This window comes from Cetorhinus maximus, chromosome 38 (genome assembly GCF_964194155.1).
Source record: "Cetorhinus maximus chromosome 38, sCetMax3.hap1.1, whole genome shotgun sequence".
NCBI classification, from domain to species: Eukaryota; Metazoa; Chordata; class Chondrichthyes; order Lamniformes; family Cetorhinidae; genus Cetorhinus; species Cetorhinus maximus.
The window spans coordinates 1,940,266-1,951,879 of record NC_135916.1 but is presented as its reverse complement, the minus strand read 5'-3'; positions in this window follow the sequence as shown (position 1 = coordinate 1,951,879).

Here is an 11,614-nt window from a genome sequence, read left to right as displayed (position 1 = left end):
CTTTTTAATTCCACGCCCCTGTGAGTGCTGGATAGAAAGGGCACTCTGGAAAGCTCCTGTCTCACCATCGACAAAATCCACACCACACTGGCCATCTTTTACATTTATAGTTCCACAATCACATCCCCCAGTCAATCAAATAGTTATTAGAGTTGCAACTAAAGCAATTCTGCACAGCAGGATCCCACGAGCAGTCACACAATGGAGGGGGACACCCCCAGACCCTGTGTCTCCTTCCCCTGCCCCCGAGCCCCCAACACCCCCACCCCCTCTCTGTCGAAGTCTCCCTCAATCTGTTCCTCTTTCTCTCTCTCTGCCCCCATCACTCCTCCCTCTGCACCCACCTCTCTCTCTGCCCCATTCAGCCCTCCCTCCGCACCCACCTCTTCTCTGCCCCCATCACCCCTCCCTCCGCACCCACCTCTCTCTCTGCCCTCATCACTCCTCCCTCTGCACCCACCTCTCTCTCTGCCCCCATCACCCCTCCCTCCGCACCCACCTCTCTCTCTGCACCCATCACCCCTCCCACCGCACCCTCCTCTCTCACTGCCCCCATCACCCGTCCCTCCGCACCCACCACTCTCTCTGCACCATCACCCCTCCCTCCGCAACCACCTCTCTCTCTGCCCCCATCACCCCTCCCTCCGCACCCACCTCTCTCTCTGCCCCCATCAACCCTCCCACTGCAACCTCCTCTCTCTGTGCCCCCATCATCCCTTCCTCCGCACTCTCCTCTTTCTCTGCCCCCTTTATTTTGAAAGTGTGGTCACTGTTGTGGGGGGCAAGGAACAGGGCGGTGGGTGTTGGAGACCATGTGTACACAGCAAGATCCCACTCCCCACCTGCTCATGACCAGTTAAAAATTTATTGGCTGAGGATAGCGGCACAGTGAGTGGGAATGGGCCTCATCCCCTCTCTCTCCCCCCCCCAACAACCTCCCCCACCCCCAATTAAAGTAACGACAAATTACATTGGTGTTTTTATACATTTTATTGAAAGATGAATTATGGGCAGAATTGGCTGGAGAGAGAGAGGGAGAGAGGGAACAAGCTGGAGAGACAGAGACTGGGGGCTGCTCTCGCCCCACCCTCACCACCAGCCCGCACCCTCAGATCTACATTAACCTCAATTGAAATGGCTGCTGCCCCTTCCATTTAACCCGGGAAAGCCCGTGGCCCGGCCTGTCTAACACACACCGACGTGAATCTGGGGGTGAGAAGAAGCCTTCTCACGGGCTCCGGGTTCTCATTTCAGGCCCTCTCCCTCTCCCTCCCTCTCCCTCTCCCTCTCCCTCTCCCTCTCCCTCTCCCTCTCCCTCTCCCTCTCCGACTGCTTCACCCTCCATGAACCCATTTCTATCAAGTGTGGTCACTGATGCAGTTCAAGAAAGGCTGGTGGCCTGTGTTTTATTTTTTACACAGCAGGATCCCATTACTTTCCCTATCTCCACACCTGCTGTGAAAGCCTCTCTCTCCCCGATTTCCCCGTGAGAATTCCCCAGTCTGGGGGCCATCCCCTCAGTTCCCTCCCTCCCCACCACCACAACCCCCTGAAAGGGCTGAAACTCAAACTGGGGAGCAGCTGGATTCTCTCAGGAGATATTTTCAGATCACTACCTCGGGATTTCAGTTGGGGTCAAATCCCACTTTCTGGAAGGCCCTGACTGGGAGCTGGGCAGTGACTGCACACGAGGAGCCCTCTCTCTCTCCCTCCGGACCCTGTGTCTTCTCACCTACCCACACCAACTCCTCTCTGTTTTGTTATCTCTCCCCCTCTTTCCCCTGACCTCTCCTTTCTCTCTCTCATGTGGGGAAAGGCCACAGGCCCCTGTGGGCACAGCAAGATCAGGAGGATGGAGAGAGAGAGAGAGAAATCCACACACAGAAGCTGCGTAAACTGAATTAAAATGGTTCCCCCTGTCCACCCATCAGTCTCCAGAAGGTGCTAAACTCCCTGTCTTATTTTGGAATTATAACAAGCTTCTAAACAGCCTCAGGTTTCAGATTTTTAATCTCCTCTTTGTCACACACCAAAGGGTTAATGTATTTGTGACTAATCGCAAGGCCGGGATATTTTAACCCCAGGGTTTCAAAATCCAGCCCCCCATCATCTAACAGAAACCGCTTCATCGATGCACCAAAAACCAGGGTCCCTCCGAGATTAAAATTAAACCTCGCGGTCATAAAGAAACACAACTCACGTGGGTGGGTGGGGGGTGTGGAACAGGCCTGAGTCCATCCATCCAAGCTGGGGAAAAGCTCCTGCCCATGGATTCATAATCACATTGCAGTCTTCAAACTCCAAATTCCTGGGGAAAAGAGAGAGGGAAAAGAATTGACTAAAACACAAAGCAAGAACATTTCTAAACAAAATAGCACAGCAAGAGCCCAGGATTCCATCCCCCCCCATACCGACCCCTTCACAGTTACAGAACCTCTTAGCAACATCCAAATACAAAAATATCTCAGTTATAAACCAGAGGCTAAAACAGATTGAGAGACCTTTCCCATCCCCTGTGTTTCTCTCTGTATCTCTCTTCCTATCTCACTCACATCTCTGTCCCCCTCACTCATTCACTCTCTCACTCTCTGTGTCTCAGAGATGGAAATTAAACCTCGACTGGGGTAATAAACAGACACAACTCACGTGGGTGAAGCCTGTGGACCAGGCCTCAGTCTATCCCCCTCCCTCCGCACCCTCCTCTCTCTCTGCCCCTGTCATCCCTCCCTCTGCACCCTCCTCCTTTCCCTCAATCTTTAATTTTGAAAGTGTGGTCACTCTTGTGGGGGGCAAGGAACAGGGCGGGGGGGTGGAGACCATGTGTACACAGCAAGATCCCACTACCCACCTGCTCATGACCAGTTAAAAATGTATTGGCTGAGGATAGCGGGACAGTGAGTGGGGAATGGGCCTCACCCTCTATCTCTCTCCCCCCCCAACACCCTCCCCCAACCCCAATTAAAGTAACGAGAAATCACATTGGTTTTCTTATACATTTTATTGAAAGATGAATTATGGACAGAATTGGCTGGAGAGAGAGAGGGAGAGAGGGAACAAGCTGGAGAGACAGAGACTGGGGGCTGCTCTCTCCCCACCCTCACCACCAGCCCGCACCCTCAGATCTACATTAAACTCAATTGAAATGGCTGCTGCCCCTTCCACTTAACCCAGGAAAGCCCGTGGCCCGGCCTGTCTAACACACACCGACATGACTCTGGGGGTGAGAAGAAGCCTTCGCACAGGCTCCGGGTTCTCATTTCAGGCCCTCTCCCTCTCCCTCTCCCTCTCTCTCTGTGTCCGACTGCTTCACCCTCCATGAACCCATTTCTATCAAGTGTGGTCACTGATGCAGTTCAGGAAAGGCTGGCGGCCTCTTTGTTTTGTTTTTTTACACAGCAGGATCCCATGACTTTCCCTATCTCCACACCTGCTGTGACACATCCTAGAGAGACTGAATTCAAATGACTGTTCCACCTCCCAAGTCATCGCCCTGCCTAAAACACCAGCATTATTCAGGAATTAGCACAAACTTTTACACACACTCACAGTTAGGACTTGGTAAAGGGCTCCTAAGGGACAGGAAATCAGTCCAATCAGCACATTTTTAATAAATTAACTGCTTGTGGCACAGTATGAAACACTGCAGGGAATTTGTGCACAGCAAGATCCCACAGGGTGCAGCCAGCTCTGTTCAGCACTTTTTAAATGGGGCAATATTTACACAGAGAGAGAGAGGCAGCAAGCTGGAGAGGGACTAAGACAGTGAAGACCCCCGACCCCTTCAGAACCTCAGAAAGACTGAGCGCTTTGCAGTGAAAGAATGAATGTTTAAAATGCTCTCATTCTTAGTGAGTCACTTGCTTCACTGTCCCTGGATTCATTTTCGCAATTCAGCCTTTTCTAAAAGATGTGACTGGGAGCTGGGCAGAGTCTACACATTGGAGACCCCCAGATCCTGTGTCTATTCACCACCCCCTCCTCTTGTTTTACTATCTCAGCCCCTCTGTTTCAACCCTCTTTCCAGACATTATGGCAAACTTGTGGCATTATAAACTATTATCTTAAATTGTTAATAAATACTGAGAAACAGACACAGACACGGGCTTCGCAGCAGCAGAAAGAATGTCAATCATTCCATCCCGGGGGTTTTTACTTCCAGATTCAGTTTTAGAAAATTCAGTATTCAAATTCACAACAGCAAAGTGTGGAACTGAACGCCCGGATCCTTCAATATTCCAGGGAATACACGTGGAATTTCTGTCTCCATACCTGTGTCTCTGTCACGTTTATAATACTAATGTTACATGAGTCAACTCTGTCCTAAGTGTCCCATTCCTGTGGGGACATAAAATGGCCACTGTGAACAAACCTAAAATGGCTGCCTGGTGTTTGTAGACTAGATTCTCAGAGGAAGAGAGGTAGGGAGAGAGGGAAAGAGAGCTGGGTAGGCGAGTGAGATAGAGAGAGGAGATCAAGCGATAAAAAAGGGATGAGTTGAGAGAGAGAGATGAAGAGAGGGGAGCGAGTGTAGGGTAAAGATATGGGGTGAATTAGTGAAACAGAGAAATGTATAGAGTGTCAAGGAGATGGGATGGGAGATGGAGAGAAGCAACGAGACAGGGTGACAGAAAGAGAAAGTGTAGGGGGAAACTGAAAATGTTCAAAAATGTGTTAACATTATTGACTGTAAAGAACAATATCCTGTGAGACATCCCTTCTCCATCTTAAAATTGGCGGGAGAGCCTTTAACCAACTTTAAAATGGGGGGAGACCCCTTCCTCAGCTTGTGATGTGGAAGTGCTGGAATCTAATCGAGGGGTTTGTGGAGTTTATATATAGAATAATAGATGCCCGGGAGTGGGTTGCAGATTGGAATCTAATCGAGGGGTTTGTGGGGTTTATATATAGAATAAAAGATACCAAGGATTGAGTTACAGACTGGAATCTAATCGAGGGGTTCGGGGTGGTTTATATATAGAATAACAGATACCCGGGTGTTAGTTACAGACTGGAATCTAATCGAGAGGTTCGGGGTGGATTATATATAGAATAACAGATACCTGGGAGTGAGTTACAGACTGGAATATAACCGAGGGGTTTGGGGGGTTTATATATAGAATAACAGATACCCGGGTGTGAGTTACAGACTGGAATCTAATCGAGGGGTTCGGGGTGGTTTATATATAGAATAACAGATACCCGGGTGTGAGTTACAGACTGGAATCTAATCGAGGGGTTCGGGGTGGATTATATATAGAATAACAGATACCCGAGAGTGAGTTACAGACTGGAATCTAATCGAGGGGTTCAGGGGGTTTATATATAGAATAACAGATACGCGGGAGTGAGTTACTGACTGGAATCAAATCGAGGGGTTCAGGGTGGATTATATACAGAATAACAGATACCCGAGAGTGAGTTACAGACTGGAATCTAATCGAGGGGTTCGGGGTGGATTATATATAGAGTAACAGATACCAGGGCAACATCCTGGTAAATCTCCTCTGCTCTCTCCCTAGTGCAATCGCATCCTTCCTATAATGCGGACTCCAGAACTACATGCAATACTCTAGCTGTGGCCTAACCAGCGTTTTATGCAGTTCCAGCATGACTTCCCCGCTCTTATATTCTATGTCTCGGCTAATAAAGGAAAGTATCTCATATGCCTTCTTAACCACCTTATTTACCTGTCCCACTACCTTAAGGGACCAGTGGACATACACACCAAGGTCTCTCTAATGCTCATTAGATCCCAGGGTCCTACCATTCATCATGTATTCCTGTTCCTTGTGTGTCCTGCCCAAGTGCATCACCTCACACTTATCCGGATTAAAGTCCATGAACCACTGACCAGTCCGTCTATATCCGCCTGTAATCTAAGGCTCTCCTCCTCACTATTTACCACACCACCAATTATCGTGTCATCCACAACCTTGCTGATCAACCCTCCTACATTGAAGTCTAAATCGTTTATACATACCACACACAGCAAGGGACCCAACACCCATCCCAGTGGAACCCCACTGGACACAGGGATCCAGTCACAAAAACACCCCTTGACCATCACCCTCTGCTTCCTGCCACTCAGCCAATTCTGGATCCAAATAGAAAAATTGCCTTGGATCCCATGGGCTCTTACCTTCGCTTTCGTTCTCCCTTGTGGGACCTTATCAAAAGCCTTGCTTATGTCCCACTAGGCTACGTCTTCTCCATCTTTAAAATGGAGGAAGATCCATTCCCATCTTTAAAATGGTGGGAGCCACTTTCTCCATCTTTAAAATGGAGGGAGATCCATTGCCCAACTTGTGATGTGGAAGTGCTGGAACCTACAATGGAGGAAAGAGTGAAGCTTATTCGAGAATGAAATGTTAACCTGCGTGTGTAACACAGAAAGTTTACAACACAGAAGGAGGCCATTCAGCCCATCAATCTACTTTCGACACTCTGCAAGGAAAATTTCACTGGTCTCACTCGTCTGCCCCTTCCCCGAAATTATTATAATTATTATTGAAGGTTGTTGCTCAGAAACCAATGAAGACAAGGACAAGGCCAATTGTGTGAGGCATTTCTCATCATCTCGGATCTTATGAGGAAAGGATTCTGATTTTCTTATGAGGAAAGGTTGGACAGGCTGGGCCTGTATCCATTGGAGTTTAGAATTTGGAGAGGTGATCTTAGTGAAAGATGTAAGTTCCTGAGGGGTCTTAACAGGGTGGATGTGGAGATGATGTTTCCCCTTGTGGGAGAGTTTGGAACTAGGGGCGAAGTTTAAAACTATTTTCAAACAATTTGAAAAATGGATGCTAAGCTCCAATTCACACTCAGTGATGCAGTCTACAAAAAAAGGGAATTATTTAAAAAGATCTGAAAATGTCTACAAAACACAGCACACTCCAAATGAAGCTGATTCCAACATCAAACACAGAAGGGGTGTAAATCTCAATTCCATCCCACGTAATCACACTGTGCCGGGAATCATATCCTTCCTATAGTGTGGCTCCCAGGACTGTACACAATACTCCATCTGAGGTCTAACTAGCGTCTTATATAAATTCAGCATAACCTCCCTGCTCTTGTACTCTATGCCCCTATTATTAAAGCCCAGGATACGATATGCTTTATGAACACTCGCTCAACCTGTCCTGCCACCTTCAATGATCTATGCACATCTCCACCCAGGTCTGTCTGCTCCTGCACCCCCTTCAAAATTTCACCCCTACTTTTATTTTTCCTGTCCATGTTTCTCCTACCAAAATGCATCACCTCAAACGTCTCCACATTGAACATCATTGGCCACCTATCTGCCCACGCTACTAACTTGTAAATGTCCTTTTGATGCTCTACACTGTCCCCCTCTCTGTTTATCATTCTCCCAAGTTTTGTGCCATCCACAAACTCTGAAATGGTCCCCTGCACACTAATATCTCAATCATTTATATACATCAGGGAAATCCAGGGTTCCAATACTGACCCCTGGGGAACTCCACTACAATCCTACATCCAGCCGGAAAAATTCCCATGAACCATTACTCTCTGTTTTCCTGGGAGAGAAAGAGAGAGAGAGAGATAGACGGAGAGGTAGATGGGATGAAAGAGGTACAGAGATAGAAAGAGAGCAACAGAGAGACAAGGCGAAAGGGAGAGATATGGCGGCGACAGAGGGAGTAGCAGAGCAACGGAGGTAAGTAGTGAGTGAGAGAGAGAGAGAAAGACGGAACGACAGATAGAGAGACAGAGCGGCAGAGAGACAGGGTGAGAGGGAAAGAGAGCTGGGTAAGCGAGTGAAATAGAGGGGGGAGATCGAGCGAAAGAAAAAGGGATGAGTTGAGAGATAGAGATGAAGAGAGGGGAGCGAGTGTTGGGTAAAGTGATGGGGTGAGAGAGAGAAACAGAGAAATGTATAGAGTGGCAGAGAGATGGGATGGGAAAGGGAGAGAAGGAATGAGACAGGATGAGAGAAAGAGAAATTGTAGGGGGAAACTGAAAATGTTCAAAAATTTCTTAACATTATTGAGCGTAAAGGACATTATCCTGTGAGACATCCCTTCTCCATCTTTAAATTGGAGGGTGATCCCGCCCCCATCTTAAAAATAGCGGGAGAGCCTTTAACCAACTTTAAAATGGGGGGAGACCCCTTCCTCAATTTGTGATGTGGAAGCGCTGGAATCTAATCGAGGGGTTGGGGTGGTTTATATATAGAATAACAGACACCCGGGAGAGAGTTTCAGACTGGAATCTAATCGAGGGGTTCAGGGGGTTTATATATAAAATAGAGGGTAAACATGAGGAATCTATCAGAGAATCAGAACAGACCAGGGAGAATCAAACAAGGAAATTCATGTTCAATTTGTTAAGCCCTGCTTTGTGGAATGTTTTTGTTTTTGATGAGAATGTTGCCAGCAACCATTCCCAGAGATGATGCAGCAGGGGCTAGATACAGAGTAAAGCTCCCTCGATACTGTACCCATCAAACACTCCAAGGACAGGTACAGCACGGGGATATATACAGAGTAAAGCTCCCTCGATACTGTCTCCATCAAACACTCCCAGGACAGGTACAGTACGGGATTAGATACAGAATAAAGCTCCCTCTATACTGTCCCTAACTAACACTCCCAGGACAGGTACAGCACAGGGTTAAATATAGAATAGAACTCCCTCCATACTGTCCCCATCAAACACTCGCAGAGAGAAATAGAGACTGAGAAACGGATTGAGAAGGGATCTCCGTCCTGCCTCACCAACTCTCTCTCATCCAAAACTGGAGAGAGCATGGGAATGAGAGAGCACGGGGGTGGGGATGGTGGGTGGGATGGTGCAGAGATAGTTTGGGGGGTGGGAGAGAAAGCGTGGGGTTGGCAGAGAGGGTGTGGGCCAAGATGATGATCAGAGAGAGAGTGCATGTGAGAGACAGAGATTGTGTGTGTGAGAGAGAGATGGTGTGTGTGCGTGGGAGATTGTGTGTGCAAGAGATAGAGTGTGAGAGTGAGCGTGTGAGAGGGATTGTGAAAGTGGGATTGCACGTGAAAGGGAGAGAGTGAGAGAGAGTTGGGGTGAGAGGGTGAGAGAGTGCGGATGAGAGTGAGAGAGCTTTTGGGTGAGAGGTTTGGGGTGATAGGGAGGGAGAGTCGGGTGAGAGAGTGGGGAAGGGAGGGAGAGAGGTTTGGGGTGAGAGGGAGAGAGGGTTGGGGTGAGAGAGAGAGAGTGAGTTGGGGTATGAGGGTGGGAGGTTTGGGGTGAGAGGAAGAGACTGTTGGGGTGAGAGGGAAAGAGAGTTGTGGTGAGAGGGACAGCGGGTTCTGGTGAGATGGAGAGAGGGTTGCATTGAGAGGGAGAGAAGTTTGGGGTGAGTGGGAGAGAGTTTTGGTGAGAGTTAGAGAGGGTTGTGCAGAGAGGGAGAGAAGGATGGGGTGAGAGGGAGAGAGGGTTGGGTGAGAGGGAGAGAGGGTTGGTGTAAGAGGGAATGAGGAGATGGTGAGAGTGAAAGAGAGTTGGGGGGAGAGGGTGAGAGAGTGGGGATGATATTGAGAGAATTTTGGGTGAGTGGTTTGGGGTGATAGGGAGAGAGTGTTGGGGTGATTGGGAGAGAGAGTTGGGGAGATTGGGAGAGAGAGTTGGGGAGATTGGGAGAGAGAGTTGGGGAGATTGGGAGAGAGAGTTGGGGAGATTGGGAGAGAGAGTTGGGGTGAGAGGGAGATAGAGTTGGGGTGAGAGGGAGATAGTGTTGGGGTAAGAGGGAGAGTGGGGATGAGATGGTAAGTTGGTTGGTGTGAGAGGGAGAATGGGTTGTGTTGAGAGGCAGAGAGGGTTGGAGTGAGAGGGAATGAGGGTTGGGGTGAGAGGGAATGAGGGTTGGGGTGAGAGGTAGACAGTGTTGGGGTGAGAGGGAGACAGTGTTGGGGTGAGAGGGAGACAGTGTTGGGGTGAGAGGGAGACAGTGTTGGGGTGAGAGGGAGACAGTGTTGGGGTGAGAGGGAGACAGTGTTGGGGTGAGAGGGAGACAGTGTTGGGGTGAGAGGGAGAGAGTGTTGGGGTGAGAGGGAGAGAGTGTTGGGGTGAGAGGAAGAGAGGGTTGGGGTGAGAGGGAGAGAGGGTTGGGGTGAGAGGGAGAGAGGGTTGGGGTGAGAGGGAGAGAGAGTTTGGATGAGTGGGAGAGAGAGTTTGGGATCAGGGGATTTATATAGAGAATAGTAGTTACCCGGGATTGAGTTACAGGCTGGAATCTAATTGAGGGGTGCAGGGGGTTTATATATAGAATAATCGATACCCGGGATTGAGTAACAGACTGGAATCAAGAACAGTTGAAAATATCATTTTTCTTGTGGTGTGCTGAAGTGCAGGTTACAGAGGCTGATTCATGGAATGGGTAGTGTGAGTTTTTAACCAGCTTGATCCCAAATATCAAATTTAATTTCTCATTGGAACTATTTGATGTTTTGAGATTCAAAAGCCTCATTATTTTTGAATTCGAGTTCAAATTAAAAAAGTGTTCAAATTCATTATTCACAATCTAATGCAGCGAACAAAATCCTGGACCTTTATTCATCAATCCCATTTCCTATCTCTGTTGAAACTCCCTTCCACTGACAGATTCTGAGATCCATACTCAATCACAAAAACCACCACAGAAAAGTGACTGCTTATTTTAAACAGTGAATCTGAACTATTTGAAGTTCTGACTCAGACACAGAATCACAGAAATTTTGACTCTGTGGGATGAAAATTAACAGAATAACTTTGCAACATACAGGTAAATTGTAGTGACAGAAGGATACTTGTCTGTTCAAAAAGGATTCGATAAGTTGCCTCACAAAGCTTGTAACTCAGGACAAGAGCTCATACATTAACCTAATCTCCCCCCTCAGTACCTCTCAGGATTTGACAAATTGATCAAGTCACCCCTGATGCTACTTAATTTCAGGGAATACAACCCGAGAGGGAGAGTGGGTTGGGGACTGCGATTACTGCCAGTGTTTTGGGGGTTTGTGTGAGATCGGGGTTTGGAACTGGAGTAACACAACCAACAGGGGAAAGAAATATAGATTTAATATTAAGCCAAAAATAAAGACAGGCCCTTGTTGAAACCATGTCTGTCCTGGGATTAACCCTCAGTGGACAGGAGCAGCAAGGGGTCCTGTCCTGTTATTAACATTCAATGGACAGGATCAGCAAGGGGTCCTGTCTGGAAAGAGAGAGGGAGAGGGAAAGCTGGAGTGACAGAGACAGGGAAATGCCACCCCCTCCCCCAGAAACGTCGTGTGTTCCCTGTTGCAGTTCAGGAAAAGCTGCAGGCCGTTTCTGCACAGGGGGATCCCACAGGCAGCAATGTAATGCTATCCGGATGGGAACAGGGAGACACATTTCCTTCCCCAGCCTCATGCCTGCTGTAACCCTCCCTCTTCCCCCTCTCCCCCCCTCCCCGGGCACCATGTGTGATCTGAGTCCGGACACATCCCCAGAAAGGCCTAAACTCCTTCCCTTCAAACCGGGAACAAGCTGCTGCTTCCTGGGGGAGACTTTTTGAAATCTCCGTCCCAGCATCGATTTTTACAAACCAGGCGTCCCCGGGAGGGTGTGACTGAGGCTTTTCTGCAGAGACTGGGAGCTGGGCACT